This window comes from Cervus canadensis, chromosome 21, assembly GCF_019320065.1.
Source record: "Cervus canadensis isolate Bull #8, Minnesota chromosome 21, ASM1932006v1, whole genome shotgun sequence".
NCBI classification, from domain to species: domain Eukaryota; kingdom Metazoa; phylum Chordata; class Mammalia; order Artiodactyla; family Cervidae; genus Cervus; species Cervus canadensis.
The window spans coordinates 11,490,852-11,508,381 of record NC_057406.1 but is presented as its reverse complement, the minus strand read 5'-3'; the positions used below and the strand labels follow the sequence as shown (position 1 = coordinate 11,508,381).

The following is a 17,530-nucleotide window of genomic DNA, read 5'->3' as shown; positions in this document are numbered from 1 at the left end:
AGAATGTGCAGTGCCCTCGGTCACCCAGCCCACGAGTGGAGGACAGGAGGGGCTCCTGGTGAAGGGCTTGCCAGACACCAAGCCCGCCCTTTACGCGATGACCGGGGCCTGTCCACGTTTCAGACGGACGTTGAGTGAGACCACGGCCCACATCCATTCTCTCTTCAGCGTACCCTGTGCTAACAAGAGCAGCTGGAGCTTCTTGTGTTGTTAGTCTCTTCAGTTGTGTCCGACTCTTTTGCAACCCCGTGGACTGTAGCCCATCAGACTCCTCTGTCCATGGGGTTATCTAGGCAAGAATACCGGAGTGGGTTGCCGTTCCCAGTCCAGGTATTTTCCCGACCCAGAGATTGAACCCGTGTCTCTCAGGTCTCCTGCATTGGCAAGAGGGTGGCACTTACCACTAGCACTACCTGGGAAGCCCACGTTGTATACTTACCGATAGTTAAAAGTATAGATGTTATTTACATATTTTTTAACCACACAAATTTTTTTTTTTCTTTTAATTTTAAAGGCTAATCCACAGCAAACACCTGCTGTCTTGGGCACTGTTGTTCTCTAGGCTTTCAAGTTTCCTCTTAACTCAGAATGAAGCCCTAGCTGGTCCACCAGGCACCAAGGCCCATCTACCACCTAATCACTGCTTCCCGGGCCCAGCAACCCTGGGACTCCGCTCTCCCTTGCTCAGCCCTGGCCCGTTTGAACCAAGGTCTCTGGAATATTGACAGTGTCCTGGCAGCACCTACTGGCCCATCCCCAAGGCTCCCCCCACCCAGCCCCAGGCTGCCCAGCCAGTCTTTTGCCCCCTCTTGTTTGCCCTAAAGGACACCTGCCTGCTTCCTCCACTTTCCAAACAGGGACGAGGGCATAAGGAGGTTGAGTAAACTACCTTTTATTAGATTTATTTGGTTTAGAGCAGAAACCCTCTGAGGAATTCACTTCATATAGGAAGTAGAGAGAGCCTGCTTTCTATTAAGGGGTCACCCAAATGCCCCTCTTCTTACAGGGCCCCCTGGACTACACACAGCTCCCCTTACCTTCTCAGGCTGCCAGTTTGAGTAGATTTTTATGTTAGAAAATTCTTCCTTATAGACTTGTAGGTGATTACAGCTGGAAAGGATCTTGAAAACAGTCCTGTCCAGGACTTCTCTGGTGGCGCAATGGATAAGAATCTGCCTTTGCCGATAAAGGTCTGTCTAGTCAAAGCTGTGGTTTTTCCAGTAGTCATGTATGGATGTTGAGAGTTGGACCATAAAGAAGGCTGAGTGCTGAAGAATTGGTGCTCTTGAACTGTGGTGTTGGAGAAGACTCTTGAGAGTCCCTTGGACTGCAAGGAGATCAAACCAGTCAATCCTAAAGGAAATCAGTCCTGAATATTCACTAGAAAGGCTGAAACTCCAAAACTTTGGCCACCTGATGTGAAGAGCTGACTCTCTGGAAAAGACCCTGATGCTGGGAAAGATTGAAGGCAGGAGAAGGGGCGAAAGAGGATGGGATGGTTGGATGGCATCACCAACTCGATGGACATGAGTTTGAGCGAGCTCCAGGAGTTGGTGATGGACAGGGAGGCCTGGTGTGCTGCAGTCCATGGGGTCACAAAGAGTCAGATGTGACTGAGCAACTGAACTGAACCAGACACAGGTTCGATCCCCGGTCCAGGAGGATTCCACATGACGCAGACCAACTAAGCCCATGCGCCACAACCACTGAACCCACACTCTAGAGCCCTCGAGCCGCAACTACTGAAGCCCACTCACACTAGAGCTGCACACCACGGCTACTGAGCCTACAACTACTGCTGCAACTACTGAATACTGCATGCCCTAGAGCCTGTGCTGCACAAGAGAAGCCACTGCAATAAGAGGCCCATGCACCGCAATAAAGAGTAGCCCTACTCGCCACAGCTAGAGAAAGCCTGCACAAAGCAACCAAGACTCAGTGCAAGCAAAACTAACTAAATAAAGTATATATTAAAAAAAAAAAAAAAGCCTGTCCAATCTCTTCATTTTAAACAGAAGGAAGTCTGGAAACATTCCTAAACGTGGGAGTCAGGGGTCCACGGCCACTTGGGGGCAGTGCCTGTCTCTGCCCTGCAGCCTGGGCTCCCTCCAACGCTGGGGTCCGAGCCCCACCTGAATCACACGCCACCTAGAGCCTTTTCCCGCCATGGCCCCTGCTCAAGGAGCCTCCTTGTCCACTGGCAGAGAAGAGCATTTCTTCCCCAAGGTCTACTCACTAGAGGCCGGGCACAGGCTGTGTCTGGATCCACTTCGAGCCCTTCCTACCACAGCAGGAATAAATCTGTGGTACCAGAAACAGCAAAGATCCAAACAGGTGCGGATACCCCACTGATGCCACCCGTGGAGGCAGCATCTCGCATTTTATTTAAAAAGCTGGTGTCCAGTGGAGACAGCAGAAGAGTGGTGATGCTCACTGGGATTCTCAAATTGCCAGCAATTGCAAAGCATAAAAGTCAGCCTCAGAGATTCGCCCTGTTGTGGAACTGTTTCTGCTTCCTAGGTTTGTACCAAATTGAATTACTATATCCAAGAACAGTGCCACTATGTACTGAACTTCACACATAGCCTTTAAAGGACTTGAGGGAAAAAAAGTCCAAATAACTTGGAGATAACGTTCAAACACAACTTCTCAACCCAACTACCAGGCTGATGGAGCAGTTTCAAAGGAGTTATCATGATATCTGAGAAGTAAGAAAACTCAAAAATATTAGCACTTTAAAACTTTGACTTCCTCACGAAGAAAAGGGATGTCACAGACTGCCTCTGATATTTTGGGGTGAGTGTGGGGTGACTGCCTGAACGAAAGAGCTGGTGCACCCATACATCCATGGCACCCCCCCCCACTCCAAAAGATTATCCCATCAAGAAAGAAAATGAGTCTAATTTGGGGTGACCAGTCCAGTTAGTGGCTCAGCAGTAAAATATCTGCCTGCCAATGCAGGAGATGCAAGAGATGAGGGTTCGATCCTTGGGTTGGGAAGATTCCCTGGAGGAGGAAATGACAACCCACTCCAGTATTCTTCCAGGAGAATTCTCCTGCATTGGGGAACTTACCCACAGGACCACCAGGGAAGTCCCTTAATCATTTTTTAAAATATGGGCCCCGCACTTTCATTTTGTAGGAAGTCTTGATTGCAGTCTTTGCCACCCGTAGTCTCTGCTCAGCTGTGGACTGTATGTCTTCTGATGAAACGATAGATGCTGAAATTTGAATTTCATCTAATTTTCATATCTCATGTAATATTATTCTCTTCAAACAGTTTTTTCCAACCACTTAAAAATATAGAAGCTGTTCTCAGCTCACAGGTCATGCAAGGGCCAGCAGCAGGATTTGCCCCTGAGGTATGGTCTGCTGACCCCTGACCTGGGAATACCAGAATTTTCCCCTGGTCACAATTCCGGCCCCGGGCTGGGTTCCAGGGCTTGATGAGGTTGCCCTGCAAGGTGGTGCCTGTCACTAAGTAGTCTGAATGGACCACATTTTGTTCACATGTTGAAGAACCTGTGGGCCATTTCCAGCTATGAGCTGTTACAAAAAGAGTTGCCGTGAACTTCCAGGTTTTGTGGAACACAAGTTTTCATTTCTCTGGGGTAAATGCCCAGGAGTGCAATTGCTGGATTATATGGTAAGTGTATATTTGGTTTTTTAAGAAATTGCCAGACTCTTCTCCAGTGTGGCTGCACCATTTTGAATTCCTGCCAGCAACTTCTGAGAGATCTAGCTTCCTATTTCAACTGTTCTCGTGGGTCTCTACGAGGTATCTCGTGATACCTCCCTATGGAATTCATTGGTGTGTTCCTAGTGGCAGGGGGGATGACATCCTGATTCTTGAATGACCTTGAGGCCATTTTCAATCTGTGGGCGTCCAGTGGCCCCAGCACTTCTTGTTGAGAGGACTGTTCGTCTCCCATTGAAGTAGCTTTGTCACAGCATTTGAGAGTGTCTGTGTGGGTCTGTTCCCAGGTTCCATTGGTCTGTGTGCTTCCGCTAAGGCCATGCTGTCTTGATTACTCCAACTATATTCAAGTACAGAAATTCTTCCCAGTTTATTCTTCCAAACTGAGTGAATTTTAAGACTCTAAATTTCATTCTAGGCAGAGACAAACCCAGGAAATTTCAACACAAATTGGGTCATTTGGCAAACTTTTTAGGACTCTGGAAGAAGGTGTGTTTTTTTCCCACAAGAGTGGATGGACATATTCCCTCTCTTTTTTTTTTTTTTTCCTGTTTTTTTTTTTCTCCTTATTATGGTAAAATATAAATAGCATGAAATTTACCATTGTAACCATTTGTAAGGGTCCAATCCAGTAGTGTTTAGTGCATTCACACTGCTGTCCAGCCATCTGGGTCCAGACACGTTCACTGTCCCGGCTGAAACCCCGCCCCTGCCCCAGCCCCCATAACCTCTCTGCTCCTTGCCTCTCTGCGTGTTGACTGTTCTCGGGGCCTCACATAAATGGAGTCACACAGCATTTGTCCTTCTGTGTCTGGCTTATGTCACTGAGCACAATGACCTCAAGTTTCATCCATTCTGTAGCTTGAGTCAAGCTTTCTTTCCTTTTTAAGACTGAATAACGTTCCACTGTGTTTCTACCACTGTTTATCCACCCATCCGTCAGCGGGCGCCCGAGCTGTTTCCACCACTGCGCTCTGGTGAAGGACGCTGCCGTGAGCGCGGGGTCCAGATGCATCTTCTCCATCCCCGGGTTTCATGCCTGGGAGGGAACCAGCCTCTCCTCTGCCAGGTGTCCAAACCTCTGCTTCCTTCACTCCTTGGGTTAAGACCCCAGGGGCCAGCTGCCAGTGGGTCCGAGGGGCCACTAGAGGGAGCCCCCCACCCTGGGATCCCATGGGTCTGATTTCCTGGCAGCCTCTGGCTGGTGGAAGTGGGGGTGGGGGGACTCGAGACCACCGCAGAGGAAACAGCCTCCATGCTGCTTAGGGACTCACCCAGCTTCTTGCCCCCCAGCTTGAGCAGCTTCAGGGGTCTTTCCTGGACCTACAGGCATCGTCCCAGAATTGTTTTATTAAAAGCCTCGAGTCTCCAGCCACCGGAGGCGAGAGAACTGGACTTTCCTTGATTCTTAGTTTGCGGGGAAATTGTTTTCCTGCCTCCTTGTGAGCTTGAACAGATTACAAAGAAAAGCACTTTATCTTCTGCATTTCTCCCACGGTCTCCAGCCCAGCCCCTCCACCCCCACCCCAACCACCACTGCTATTTATAGAGCCTGGCCAGCTTGATTCCCGCCCCTGAGTGATGGTCGGGCTGGGATGGAGACCCTGTGTGTTGGGGCAGAGTTTGGAGAAGGCTCTGGCTCCACAGCGGCTCTTGTACACCTGGGGACAGGTAAGGCCTGACCTGGGTCCCCGAGGCCTGGCTGGGTCTCCCCGGCATGATGGGATGGCATCGTCAGAGTGCAGTTGTGAGGGTCCTGTTCCTTGGCTCATGGTACGCTCTCCGTTAGGACTGTTCCATGCTGCCTGATGCTGACCGAGCTGGTGTCCCTTCACATGATTCCTGGTGCCACACAGCAGTGGAAAATCCATAAAAACTAACAGTTATCCCTGCTTTACTCATCGCCATGGTCACTACCCTAATCTGGAAGGTTTTCCTAAGAGTTGGGCTGCAGGATCTCTGCTTCCCAAACAGCAGTTCAAGAGGTGGAGAGGGTGTTCCCCCACCCAACCACTGCACCTGGGTGGAGGGACACCCAGGGGCTACTGGAGGGGGAAGAGGGCTGGCCAGGTTTGGGAGCAGGTGAGCATCTCCCTAAGTCAGGAACATGGCCCAGGTGGTTCCTTCTCCCTGTCGCCGCCCCAGGCGGTAAGGGCTGAGCCGGCGGAGGGGGGGCTGCCCCACGGCTTGTTCAGAGTTGAGTTTATGCCTGTGGGTTCAGCTGCTCAAAAACAGCCTTTATTGCTCCCAGCCCGCTAGGCTCTCCCAAACCCACTAAGATGGGAAAGAAAGTCAGACTGGGGCCCTGCGGTCAAAGCTGGGTCTCAGCATGGGGGCTGGGCACAGCAATGGGGCCTCCCATGGGGACAGGACAGGACGTGCCATCCCCAGTCAGTCAGCCTCAGGACCACCTCTTGCTGGTAGAGGTCTGGAACCCAGTCCTGGGCAGCCAAGGGGCCTCCTTGCCACCCCTCCCTCACTGGGGGTGATTCTCTTCCGGCTTGGCCTTCCGCCCCCAGGGTACAAGGCAGAGATTGCACTGTTTGCTTCAAGCAGTGAGGACTCTGCTCAGTGAGGGCTCCTCCAGCCAGTGGCTTTGGCTGCCGAGAGGGTGACCCAAGGCCCTCCCAGTGCGCCCACAAGCTCCCCTCCCTGGCCCCCTCAGGCCACCCTGCTCGGGGGCCCCCAGCTCCGGCCCCCCTTCCTCGGGAAGCTCTGAGCCAGCTGCTCCCCAGAGAGAAACTTCACCCCTGCTCTGGCCCAACTGCCAGCCGCCTGATTCATTCCCGTCTCCCCCACATCAAAGGCTCTCGGGCCAGGGCTTGGCCCCACGTCAGCACGTTCGTGCTCTGTATCTGGAGCAAGCGAGTGTCCTCTGTCTGTCCAGGTCTCTGTCATCAGCCATCACGTCCCTGCTCAGGGTTCTCTAAGTGCAAAGAGAGAGGGTTTTATTAATGAAATACTGGTTGTGACCTGGTTGGTTCTGACCCTTTAACTGTTAGCATGAAGCGTCTTTGAAACACACATTCATAACGCCTCACAGAAAGCAAAAATCCTAGGACCCTGGATTGCCTGCATGGGTTTCGATGACCTGGGCCTTCTCTGCCAACTCTGGAGACCCTGGCCCTCACCACCAACCCAGGCGGACATTTAAACTTAAAAACTGAGCAAGCAGCTCCAGGCCTCGTGCCACTGGCCGGGCCTGGGGAGCCTGGAAAGCGCCCTGGGAAGTGGACTGGAGGCTGGTGGCCACCTGGGTGGTAAGATCTAAAGGCACTAGGAAGGCTCCCATGTCCCCACCTCCTACCCCCGGGGCCCAGGATCATCTCCTCCATCCAAATGCTCTGGGGCCTGAAATCCCACCACTGGAGAATCTGCTGTGGGCCCGGGAGCTTTTTTGTTCCCAGAAATTCCTGCCTAAAACACACCCCAGATGACAGCCCGCGAATGCGAAAAGCAGCAGGCGGGACACAGGTGTGGTTACCAGGCTGCAGGAAGGCGGAAAGGAAATGAAACAGGGGAGGGTGGCTAGGAGTTTGATAAAGGAGGGGGTAAGGTCATGGGCCAGAACCTTCCCCTCCCTGGCTGGCCCCCTCTCCCCAGGATCTCTCCACTCAGGTTTGGGAAACTCAGGTCAGCCCCCACACCCCACCACCAGGCCTCTCCAAACCAACGGCATGTATCTGTATCTTCTCTTAGTACTGACGGTATTTAAGGCCCACGTTTGAAACTTGAAATACTGAATGGAATTTTGGTCTCTTTGCTGATCATCTCTCTCTCATTGTCTTCGTTGGGCAGGGTGTGAAGTCTCAAGAAGGGCTTCTCTGGGGACTTCCCAGGCAGTCCAGTGGTTAAGACTCCGAGCTTCTACTGAAGGAGACATGGGTTCAATCCCTGGTCAGGAAACTAGCTCCCACATGCTGAGCAGTGCAACCAAAATATTTTTAGAAAGAAGAAAAAGAGCCTCTAGGAAGGAAGAATTTTTCAAGTCTAATTAACTTTGCAACTGATTGCTATTTTCTGTGAGTCATTTTCATTGATCAATACATTTTAAAAAATCTAGGGTTAATTCAGGTGCTGAACTTAGTTATATCTTAGGATCCAGAGGCTTATCCCACTAGATAGAGTGAAGAAGATCAGAGAAAAGGGGAGGGTGTTGTGTTAAACGTGTTAAATTTCACACTGTCCAACATAGCTATTGTCTACTACGATGCTGCATTCCCACCCTGTGTCACCCTTTGCCTGCCTGTTGTACAAACATTTTTTCTCAAGTCAAACAAAAACTTCACCCAGGAAACTGCCAACCAAGCATTCCAGTTCAGAGGGTGGAATTCGGGAGTTTAGAAATGCTTTTGATGATAATTATAGGTCCTTAGGCAAACCATTACTCACCATGAGATGTCTGGGTTACCTGCGGATTTCCTCTCTCATCCTCATTAGCACCATTTAGAGAACTGGGGCTCCGTCTCAGCTGACGCATTCCCAAGGCCAAGGTGGGCAGGAGTTAGGCTAGGGTACCAGGTGGGTTCCCCTCTGCTGCCCTGCCCTCTGCCTCCACTCGAGGGGATAGGGGTGGATTCCCCGGGGTCCCTGGAGACAGGGCACCTCTTTCCTGCTCTCAGGCTTACTGGATATGGACCTTGGGGGCCAAGTCTCAGGGGGTTTGCAGATGGTGCTAGTGGTAAGGAGCCCACCTGCCAATGTAGGAGATGCAAGAGATGCAGGTTCTATCTCTGAGTTGGGAAGATCCCCTGGAGGAGGACATGGCAACCCACTCCAGTATTCTTGCCTGGAGAATCCCACGGACAGAGGAGCCTGGCGGGCTATAGTCCATGGGGTCTCAAAGAGTCTGACACAACTGAGCAACTGAGCACACATGTACCCACACACGGCCAAGTCTCAGACAGGGCTGAAGGCCAGAATCACCTGTGGGAGCTTAAAAGTTACAGACCACAAACACACCTGCTCAAAAGGCCTGCAGTGCAGCCTGGGAGTCTGTGTTTGTGACAGTCTTTCCTGAGAGATGCTGATAAACCCACAATCCAAACCACCAGGACCCCAGGAACCTCCCAACCTGCAGTTTCAGAGTCAGTGACCATGAGACACCCTCTGATCACAAGACTCCACAGCTCCTGAGAGGAGGGAGGAAGGTCCCTCAGGCCTGGACCAACAACCCTCCCCCACCCCCGGGAGCTCCTGGCTTCCTCCTCCCCTCCCCATTCCAAGACCAGGAATTTCTCACCCACCTCACTTTTCTTCTGAGTTCAAGCATATGCAGGGTTCCCTTACTGTGAAGAGTGCATCACTTGACCCTAGTCCCACTCCCTAGCCCCACTTCCTGACAGTTAACCTTGCAGGATCATCCCCAAGGCTCAGTCCCCTTCCACCTAGACCCTCGTCGTTACCAGTTCTGTTTGCTGGAGCTGTGTCTCCAGCCACCCTGACCTCCAGCCTCCCTCCCATTGCCATTTCTTGCTGTCAACACTTGACCGCTCCCGTTGACCCTCAAAATGAGATGGACATGGAGTCAGAGTCTCGTCTTCCCCCCACACTGCCATCCACCTCCCTTCCCCCTTTGACTCCATTGTGGGTTCGTTTTATGAGGACACTGCAGCCCCAACAGAGGAGGTGACCATCATGGGGTTCACTCCGTCCTGAGGGCACCTGACCTGGGGGTGTGCGCCTCTGAGGGCCCCTGCCCCACCATGAGGGCAGATCCCCTGACACGGGCGCTGCGTCCCCATTCCCTCCTAACACCCATCCATACAGAACACACACAGAAGGACCTCAGTCAAAGCCAAGAAGGGGAAACAGAACTCGAGGATCCTGACAGGTCAAGGTGGATGGAGCACTGCGTGTCCACGGTGACTCCAAACAGCACTGCCCTATGGGCCCAGCCTGCAGCAGTTCATTCCCTCCAGCCAGGAGAGCTTCCCTCCCATGCTCCCCGAGGTCTTTACGGGGAATGCTGACTGTGATGCTGGGATCTCTGGATTTTGCCACGTTTTAGTGACACTTTCTCTGGTGGCTCAGGAGGTAAAGCGTCTGTCTGTAATGTGGGAGACCTGGGTCAGGAAGACCCCCTGGAGAAGGAAATGGCAGCCCACTCCAGTACTCTTGCCTGGAAAATTGCATGGATGGAGGAACCTGGTAGGCTATAGTCCATGGGGTTGCAAAGAGTTGGACACGACTGAGCAACTTCACTTCACTTCAATGACACCTTCAGCTGACTCATTCTAGATATTTGTGAAGCAGTAATTCATTCAAGGAACATTCTAGGACTCTGTCTGTCTTTTCGTGGGTGAAAATATGGGGATGAAAATCCAGGAGTTTAGAGGCTGAGAGCCACATTAGACCATCCACGTAGGAACTCAGGTCCTGTCTGCTTTAGAGGAGTAACACTGTTATCAGTTTTTATTATCGCTTCTCGGCCTTTTGGCTAAGATCAAGTGTAGTTTTTATTGAGTGTGTGCCAAATGTGAGGGGTTTCCTAGGTGACTCCGTGGTAAAAAAACCTGCCTGCCAATACAGGAGCCACAGGAGACGGGGGTTTGATCCCTGGCTTAGGAAGCTCCCCTGGAGGAGGAAATGGCGACCCATCCCAGTATTCTTGCCTGGAGCATCCCATGGACAGAGGAGCCTGGAGGGCTACAGTCCATGGGGTCACACAGAGTCAAACACGACTGAGCGACTGAGCAGACAGCGCACACCGTCTGCAAGAGGTGGTTCTCGGTTTCCTCACCTGTTTCACCCCACGTAGTACTCACCCCCTGAGGCAGGCTGTCTCACCGCCACTCCCTGACAGATGAGGAAACAGTGGCTGAGAGACAGCCCTTCCTGCCCAAGATCACGTACACAGGCAGTGAGTCCGGATGTCCGGGGTCAGTGGGGCGGGGGTATTGATGTAGAGCCCCCTGCTCAGCATCCTCGCTAGATCTTTCCCTGGAGGACATTAGTCTCTCTGGGGAGAAGTGGTTACAGGAGACCCTCCAAGGGCAGTGAGCAGGGCTGTCTTCACCAGATGGATCTCAATCGAGAGGAAACGTAACTGCACATATCAGCGTTGAGACTGTCCATCCTCTTGCCTCCTTCGGCCTCCCTCGAGCTGCTGGCCTCCTCCTGTGAACTTTTCTCGACAAGTCACTGCAGAGGCAGATTCAAGCCCATGACAGCAGAGTTCTCCTCTTTCCAACCCTGGTGCCACTAGTGTTTAGTATCCCCCCGACCCACACATCCCAGAATGTCTCAGCTACTGTGAGTCTGAGGCAGGCAGGGGATTGGAGGGGGTAATCTATGGGGATCTATGGATGGCAGCTTGATATTTGGGTCAGAATCTACCAACTTTTCAAGCCCCTGTTTTCAGAAGAGCATCCAGACAACAAGCACAAGGTGAACACTGTCCAGCTCAGACCATGGAGTAGCTGTTGGCAAAACGGCTACTAGCGCTATAGCTGTGTTTCTCCATCTTCTCCCGGCTTCGAAGGCTCATCAGGCTGGTGCCCCCAAGAAATTCTCTGTGCATCCCAAATAAACCCTTAGGAAGCGGCAGAGAAGCAGACTGGGTTGGGGTGGGGTGGAAGACTTTCTCACATCAGGACGCTGGCGCCAGAGCGGCCGTGGTCCATGAAACTCTTCCTCCCCGTGCTGCGATGGGAAAGGGGACCGCTGCCCTCAGCGTGCACAGCCCAAGGGGCAGAGGTCAGCCTTAAAGGGGCCTCGACAGAGAGCCACAGAGAACTAAGGAAACGGAGGAGGCTGGCTCCTCCTGTCTCCCTCTGATGGGGTTTTGTTAGCCGTTCTGCCTTGAAGGAAGCCTCTGAGGGTGGCTGGCAGCCTGTGGGTGCATGACCAGGAAGGAGGAACAGCGTCGCCAATAAACAAAGCAGGAACCATTACCCTTTTCCATAGGTCCAGAAACTTGCTTTCTCTGTGTTTAAACCACAAGTGCCAAGTCAGGGTATGTTTTATCTGGGGGAGAAGGCAGGAGACCCCACCCAGCCATCACAGACAAAACATGGGCAAGCCTCGTCCGCAGTCCCACAGCGCTGGCCTCTGGGCTGACTCAAGCAGTGGGGCGCTCACCACTTCCCCTGGGAACCTGGCCCAGGACTCGGGGCTCCTCGTTCGAATGCTTTCCCAGCTACTCAGCCACAAACTCCTTTCCTGGGGGGCTGCAGCTTCCCTCGCTGGACCACAGGCGTTGACTCATCTTGGACCAAGATAGAGGCGGGAGGTGCAGGAACACATGGGGGACATTCAGCTGGGGTGGCTGTCATCTGTCACCTGCCCTCCCCCTGGGTGGTCAGCTGGGGCCCAAGCAAACTTGCTCATTCTTGTGGTTATTCCTTTAGACGTTTAACCTCCCGAGGCTGGGAGCTGCACTTAGCCATCTCTGTGTGTTTAGGGCTCCATAAACGAGAGTATGAAGTGAATCCCCAGCTTCTGCCAGGCTGCATGCCACTTCTCTTCTGCATGAGGCCTTCCTTTGCTCGCACAAAGACCCTAACCCCAGAATCCATTTCTTGTGAGGAGAAGGTGAGCCTGTTTGTAATCTGACAAGGTGAATTCAAAGCTTTTGTCCTGCGTTAGACCAACTCCCTGCAGGTCTCATCTGTCCCCACAGATAGAGCCTTGAACTAGCTCCCCTTGGGGAAGGCGCCCCCCCACCCACCGCCCCATGGCAGTTACAGGCTATTCATTTCAGGCTGCTGGACCTGGTCTCGTAAACCCCATTTACTGTGAGGTGAGAAGAGTCCTGGGGCACCTCCGGCCAGACCAGCACAATTCCAGGGAAGACTTTCCCCCTAATTAGCGTGGTATTTGCTAAAACTACGCTTACTTTCCTTATTGTAAAACCCAGAGCACAATAGATCCTTACTGCCAGCCCACTGTGGTGGGTTCCTGGGCCCTTAGTCTCTGACCACCCCCTGCAGCCCCTTCCCCCACTGAAAGGGGAAGGCTGTCACTCTGTTTTGATAGTAATTTTAAAAAGCCCAAGGCTTCAATTATTGCTACCACTTTTCCCCTCACCTACTGCATTCAAAGATAATTTCTTTATCAGAGCAACCTTCTATTTACTAAGGGAAGGGAAGGAGGTGCAGAATATTAAAAAAAAAAAAAAAAAGCCCTTGTAGGGTGGGCCTCACACCATGCTGGCCCTCTTGGTTGGGGTCTGGACTAGGCTCCAGGGCTGGAGTTGGAGCTCTGCCCTGGTGGGACCTTGGCTACTCCTTCTGGGGCAGCTCGCCCAGGGGTACCAGCAGGTACCACGCTCCCCAGATTTGGGGGCTGCAATCAGTGTTGGGTCATGGGTCCCAGCGGAGGCTCTAGTGACTGTTTGGGCTCTAACTCCCTTCAGTGACTACCGGAGTAATTCAGCCCTAATGGTGTCCCAGAAGTGATGAGGGCGCACATTTTCCTTTTGGAAACGCGTTTCTTGCGATCCCTGCCGCGGGGGCCGTCCTCACCCGAGGGATGGCTTTGCTGGGTGCTGTCCAGGGATCCAGGACCAGAGGGAATGTCTCGGGTTTGTGAGCCAGAAATGACAGGTCCTCTCTTCCTTGGGAGGACCCAGAGGAGGATAAGGCGCGTGCGAGTATTTGATGTGAGCTGGGGGCTCCCGGCAGGAGCGCTGGCTGCACCGGGGGCTGCTGCCCAGTGAGTCCTTAGGTGCTCCCGGAGGACCCGGCAGAGTTCCGGCGAAGTGGGCGGTAGATGTGCTGGATGTCCGGGGAGGGGGTTGCTCCCCACGCGCGCCGCGGAGTCTGGCTCGAGAAAGAGCGGGCGCGCGGGGCGCGGAGGCAGGTGCGAGGCCCGGTCCCGCCCGGGAGGAGCCCCGGGGGCGGGTTGTCACGGCAGGGCGGGGGCGGGGAGGAGGCGCGGGGCGGAGCGCGGGGCCCGGGACCCGCCGGCCGGCGCCGGCCCTGCACTCGGAGCCGCGGCCGCCACCGCCGCAGCCAACTCGGGCCCAAGTTCCCAACCGAGGCGGGAGAGGAGCGCGCAGCCCCCGGCCCGAGCCCTGCGCAGCGCCCGGCCTCCTCCTCTCGACCGCCGGCCGCGCCCCGCCTCCGCCCGCCGGCTCGGACACAGGCGCCCTCCGGGTAGAGAGCTCGGGCTCCGCGGGAACGAGTGGTGGACCCCTGGGGCCGGGCGGACGCTCGGCGAGACCGAACCGCAGCGCGGAGAGTCGGCGCCCCCGGCCACCCGGGCCCCGCGGGCTCTGGAAGGGCCGGACCACCGGACAGCGAGCGGGAGCCCGCGGGCCTGACAAGCCGCGGACGCGCAGGTAAGCCCCCGCCCCGCCGCCCAACTTCCCCGCGCCCCTCGCCCGCGGGCCAGTCTGGGTGCCAGGGTCGGGAGCAGAGAGGCGCGGTCCAGGAGGGGCCCCACCCCACCGCATCCCCAGGGACCCAGAGCTCGGAGCGGGGCGGGTCTGCGGGGCCGGGGGGCCCGCAGGGGAAGGGGTCCCCGCCGCCGAACAAAGCTGGGGCCGCTGGCTCTCGCCGCGCCCGGGCCGCCCCCAGCCGGCAGGTAGCAAGGGTCCCCGCCTCCGGGAGGAGGGTGTCGCCGCTTTCGGGCCCCAGGAGCTGCGGGGAGCCGCCCCCGGGCGCACAGGCTCAGACCCGGGCAGTCCCCGCGCCGCGAGCCCCCAGCTTCCCGCGCTCTTTTCCCGGCTCGCTCGGGCCCAGCTGGGCTCCGCGGTGGGCTCTGCGCCCCGCGCCCGCCAGACTGTGGCGAGGCTCCATCTGGATTCTTTTAACCCCCTCGAGCAGTGTTAGTTTGGTGCCTGGATTCCTGCCGAAGCCCGAGCAGGTCTCAGGCTGGTTCTCCTGAGTTTTCTGTTTTCTTTCATTGCGCCTCCGCTCGCCCTGCCTCTTCCCCGCCGGCCGTGAGAGGTGCGGGGTGGCCTTTCTCCACCCTCTCCTGGAGCCTCGGGGGATACTTGGCCGCGCACTCACACAGAGCGCCCTTTCCTGGATGTTTTCGTTGCCTTTGCTTGGGGCAGGATTGCTTCTTCGACAGAGTGAGGCGCTGAGGGGTGACCTGGCTGTGCTGGGGGACTTGCTCTCCGCTTGCCCCCCGGCCCTTTTGCCACCTGGCTGCTTGGCCACCGCCTTCAGTTACCACCACCCGGGCAGAGCTTCAGCCTGGTACCTGGAGGAGAATCCTGTTACCAGTCTAGTGGCCGAAGAAGTACCCATTGACAGCAATGTGATGCGTGCCATCAGCATGAGTGCAGTAATCTCCAGTGGGCAGAGTCACGCTCCTGGCCAGATTACCAGCACCCAGCCAGGGGCAGCGGTGGAAGCTCAGGGTGGCCCCTCCTGAGGCTAGCCCTAAGGTAACACAGGGGCTGGAGACAGTGGGCACACCCTGGGAGAGCCGGGGACCCTCTCCTGGAGGCCGCCCCTCCGGTGTGGATTAACTGTGTGCTGTTCACTTATCAAGCGCAAGGCTCTGCTCTCAGGCATGGAGGAGTGATACCCAGCCTGCGTTTGCGCCCACAGGCCTGCTAGGCGCACACTCAGTCCCGGCAGACCTGCTGACCCATGAGATGTGGAAGGCTGAGTGGTGGTTTCCTCCATTTCAAAATAGTGTCTGTTCTGTCTTCACACAGAAGGTTTGTGGCTATAAATAGCACAAGGAAGGAGATACCTCTACTGGGAAGGACAGGCGGTGCTCAGAGACCTCTGCATGCTGAGGTCGCTGTGATGCCCCAGGGCGTTTGTGGGGAGGTCCAGTCCCAAACCTGAGGACAGAGGTTTCTGCACCATCAGAGGTGGAGCAGGCACAGGGGAGGACGTTTGTCGAGCCAAGGACCTACCGAGGTGGAATGTGGATAAGTACCTGAGGGCAGTCCCCTTCCTTTCCTAGAGAAAATTGCCCCTTGGGTGTGGGACTTGCTAGGGTCTGCAGGCCCTGCAGTCCCAGGCCCCAACTTCTCGAGTATTCAAGTACAGATGTGTGAACAGACGTCTGCTCAGTCTGAGAAGAGCCCTCTTTGGGTCCTTTCTATGGAGCCGTTGCCTCCAAGGGGTCTGATTGGCTTGAAAACAACCCTTTTCTAAAACAAAAAAAAAATTTTTTTTTCTATGCCCAAAGTCTAAGCCAAATTGCTGGGAGCCATATGCTATGAAAAGAAAAAATTTGGGCTTGCTCTTCACCTGGGTATTTCACCCTGCTGTTACTCTAGTGGCAGCTCAAAGAGTTTCTTGTTTGCTCTTCCTCAAGGAGGACCAGAGCCCAGGCTAGCCTGTTCTAATTTTCGCTCCTGGTGTCTCTGCGGCTTCTGGATGGCCATGCTGGCCTGTCTAGTAGGGTAGGAGGCTTTACGTGACGTGCTGCTCCTCACCGTCTCTAAAATAGACACCAGTAAGCCCACAGAGCTGTCCTGTTTGCTGTTCTCTGCTCCGAGCTCTGTTCCAAATAGCCTGCCATTAATCCCCTTCGTCTTCCACACAGGTCCCCCTGTTCCTTCCCCACACCTGAACACAGTCCGTAGAGTTTTCAGTAGTTCGTTGGTTGCTGTTTTGGGGGCTCCTTCAAGTCTCTTGAGCCTCACAACAGCAGAGAGATCTAGAAGTCCCCAGTGGGGAGAGGACAGGGCGCAGGGAAGTCCTGCGAGTCTCACCTCGGGGCATCCCTATTGTTGTTCAGTTGCTAGTTCCTATTGTTGTTCAGTTGCTCAGTCATGTCACACTCTTTGTGATCCCATGGACTACAGCACACCACACTCCCCTGTCCTTCACTATCTCCCGGAGTTTGCTCAAATTCATGTCCGTTGAGTCGGTGATGTGTCTATTAAGCATCTTCAAACTGCATCCAGCAGTTCAGAGAAACCCAGGAGAGGGCTTGGGGATGGACACTTGGTGAAGGTGAAATCCCTACGGTTTTCCACCTGAGCCACCTTTTACAGTACAAATCACCCTCTCCCCATCTCTGAGGAGGACAGACTGCCCGCTCCAGGTAGCGAGCTGGTGGAGCCCAGAAAGCGGACCCAACATTTGGTCCAGTCTGGCCAGCCTTGGCAATGGTGGCCCACTCCTCCCAGCCCCTCTGCTGGGACTATTTACCTGGCTAAATTTAAGCATCCACCCCCTCATTCCAGTCTGACCCACTGGCTCTGGGTCTCACCCTCCTGGCCACTGGGCAGCATTTCCAGGCTTGCTGGCCCTTGTGGTTGCAGCTGGGTCTTTCCCAGCTGTGCAGCTGAAGTTCTCTTCCAGACTTTCTAAAGTCGGCCTCTCTCCTTCCTGGGTCTCCCCTCGGGGCTTTCTTCTCACCTCTTTGTGGAAGCTGATCAGTACTGGGGAAGGCTCTCCTCTGACCACCCCCCCCAAATATCAGGCACAGGGACCCTCGACTCCAGCCTTGACTGAGACCCTCATGTTGACTGTAACTGTCTCCAGCCCAGCCCAGGGCCCTAAAGACACAGGGGTGTTTCTTAACCCTCCATACCCCAAGAAAACCCAGCCCGCCTGTGTGTCCTGTTCTTGCATGAAGTTTCTGGGAGAGGTTTATTGGGGTGCATTGTAGCATCTCCTCTGGGGGCTCAGTTGTCTCTCCTGTCACGTGGGGTTTTGGATTGCCCTGGATGCCTTTTTCAGTTCTAATAGACAGTTGTTTCCAACAGCTTTGGCTGGTTCCATTTTGGAAATCCCTCTGCTGTGGCCCAGGCCTGGGGGTGGGTGGCCACCAATGAAAGGAGGGCCGTCCCCACCAAGGGTGGCACGCGTCTCACACGGTTCCTGTTTCACCCCCCATGGCTTCAGGCAGGGCTTGTGGTCCAGCCAGGGACTAGGTTGTGCTCCTGGCTCTGGCCTCAAGGGCCCC

General features: G+C 54.8%; 1 protein-coding gene across 1 annotated transcript in view; it reads left to right on the top strand.

Annotated features, from left to right (window-relative positions):
* Window positions 1-13,571: 13,571 nt before the first annotated feature.
* Window positions 13,572-17,530, top strand: part of WNT5B (Wnt family member 5B) — a 78,041-nt gene continuing 74,082 nt past the window's right edge. Inside the window, exon 1 of the mRNA XM_043439880.1 lies at window positions 13,572-13,982. The gene's annotated coding sequence lies outside the window, so the exon portion shown is untranslated. The remainder of the gene's footprint in view (window positions 13,983-17,530) is intronic.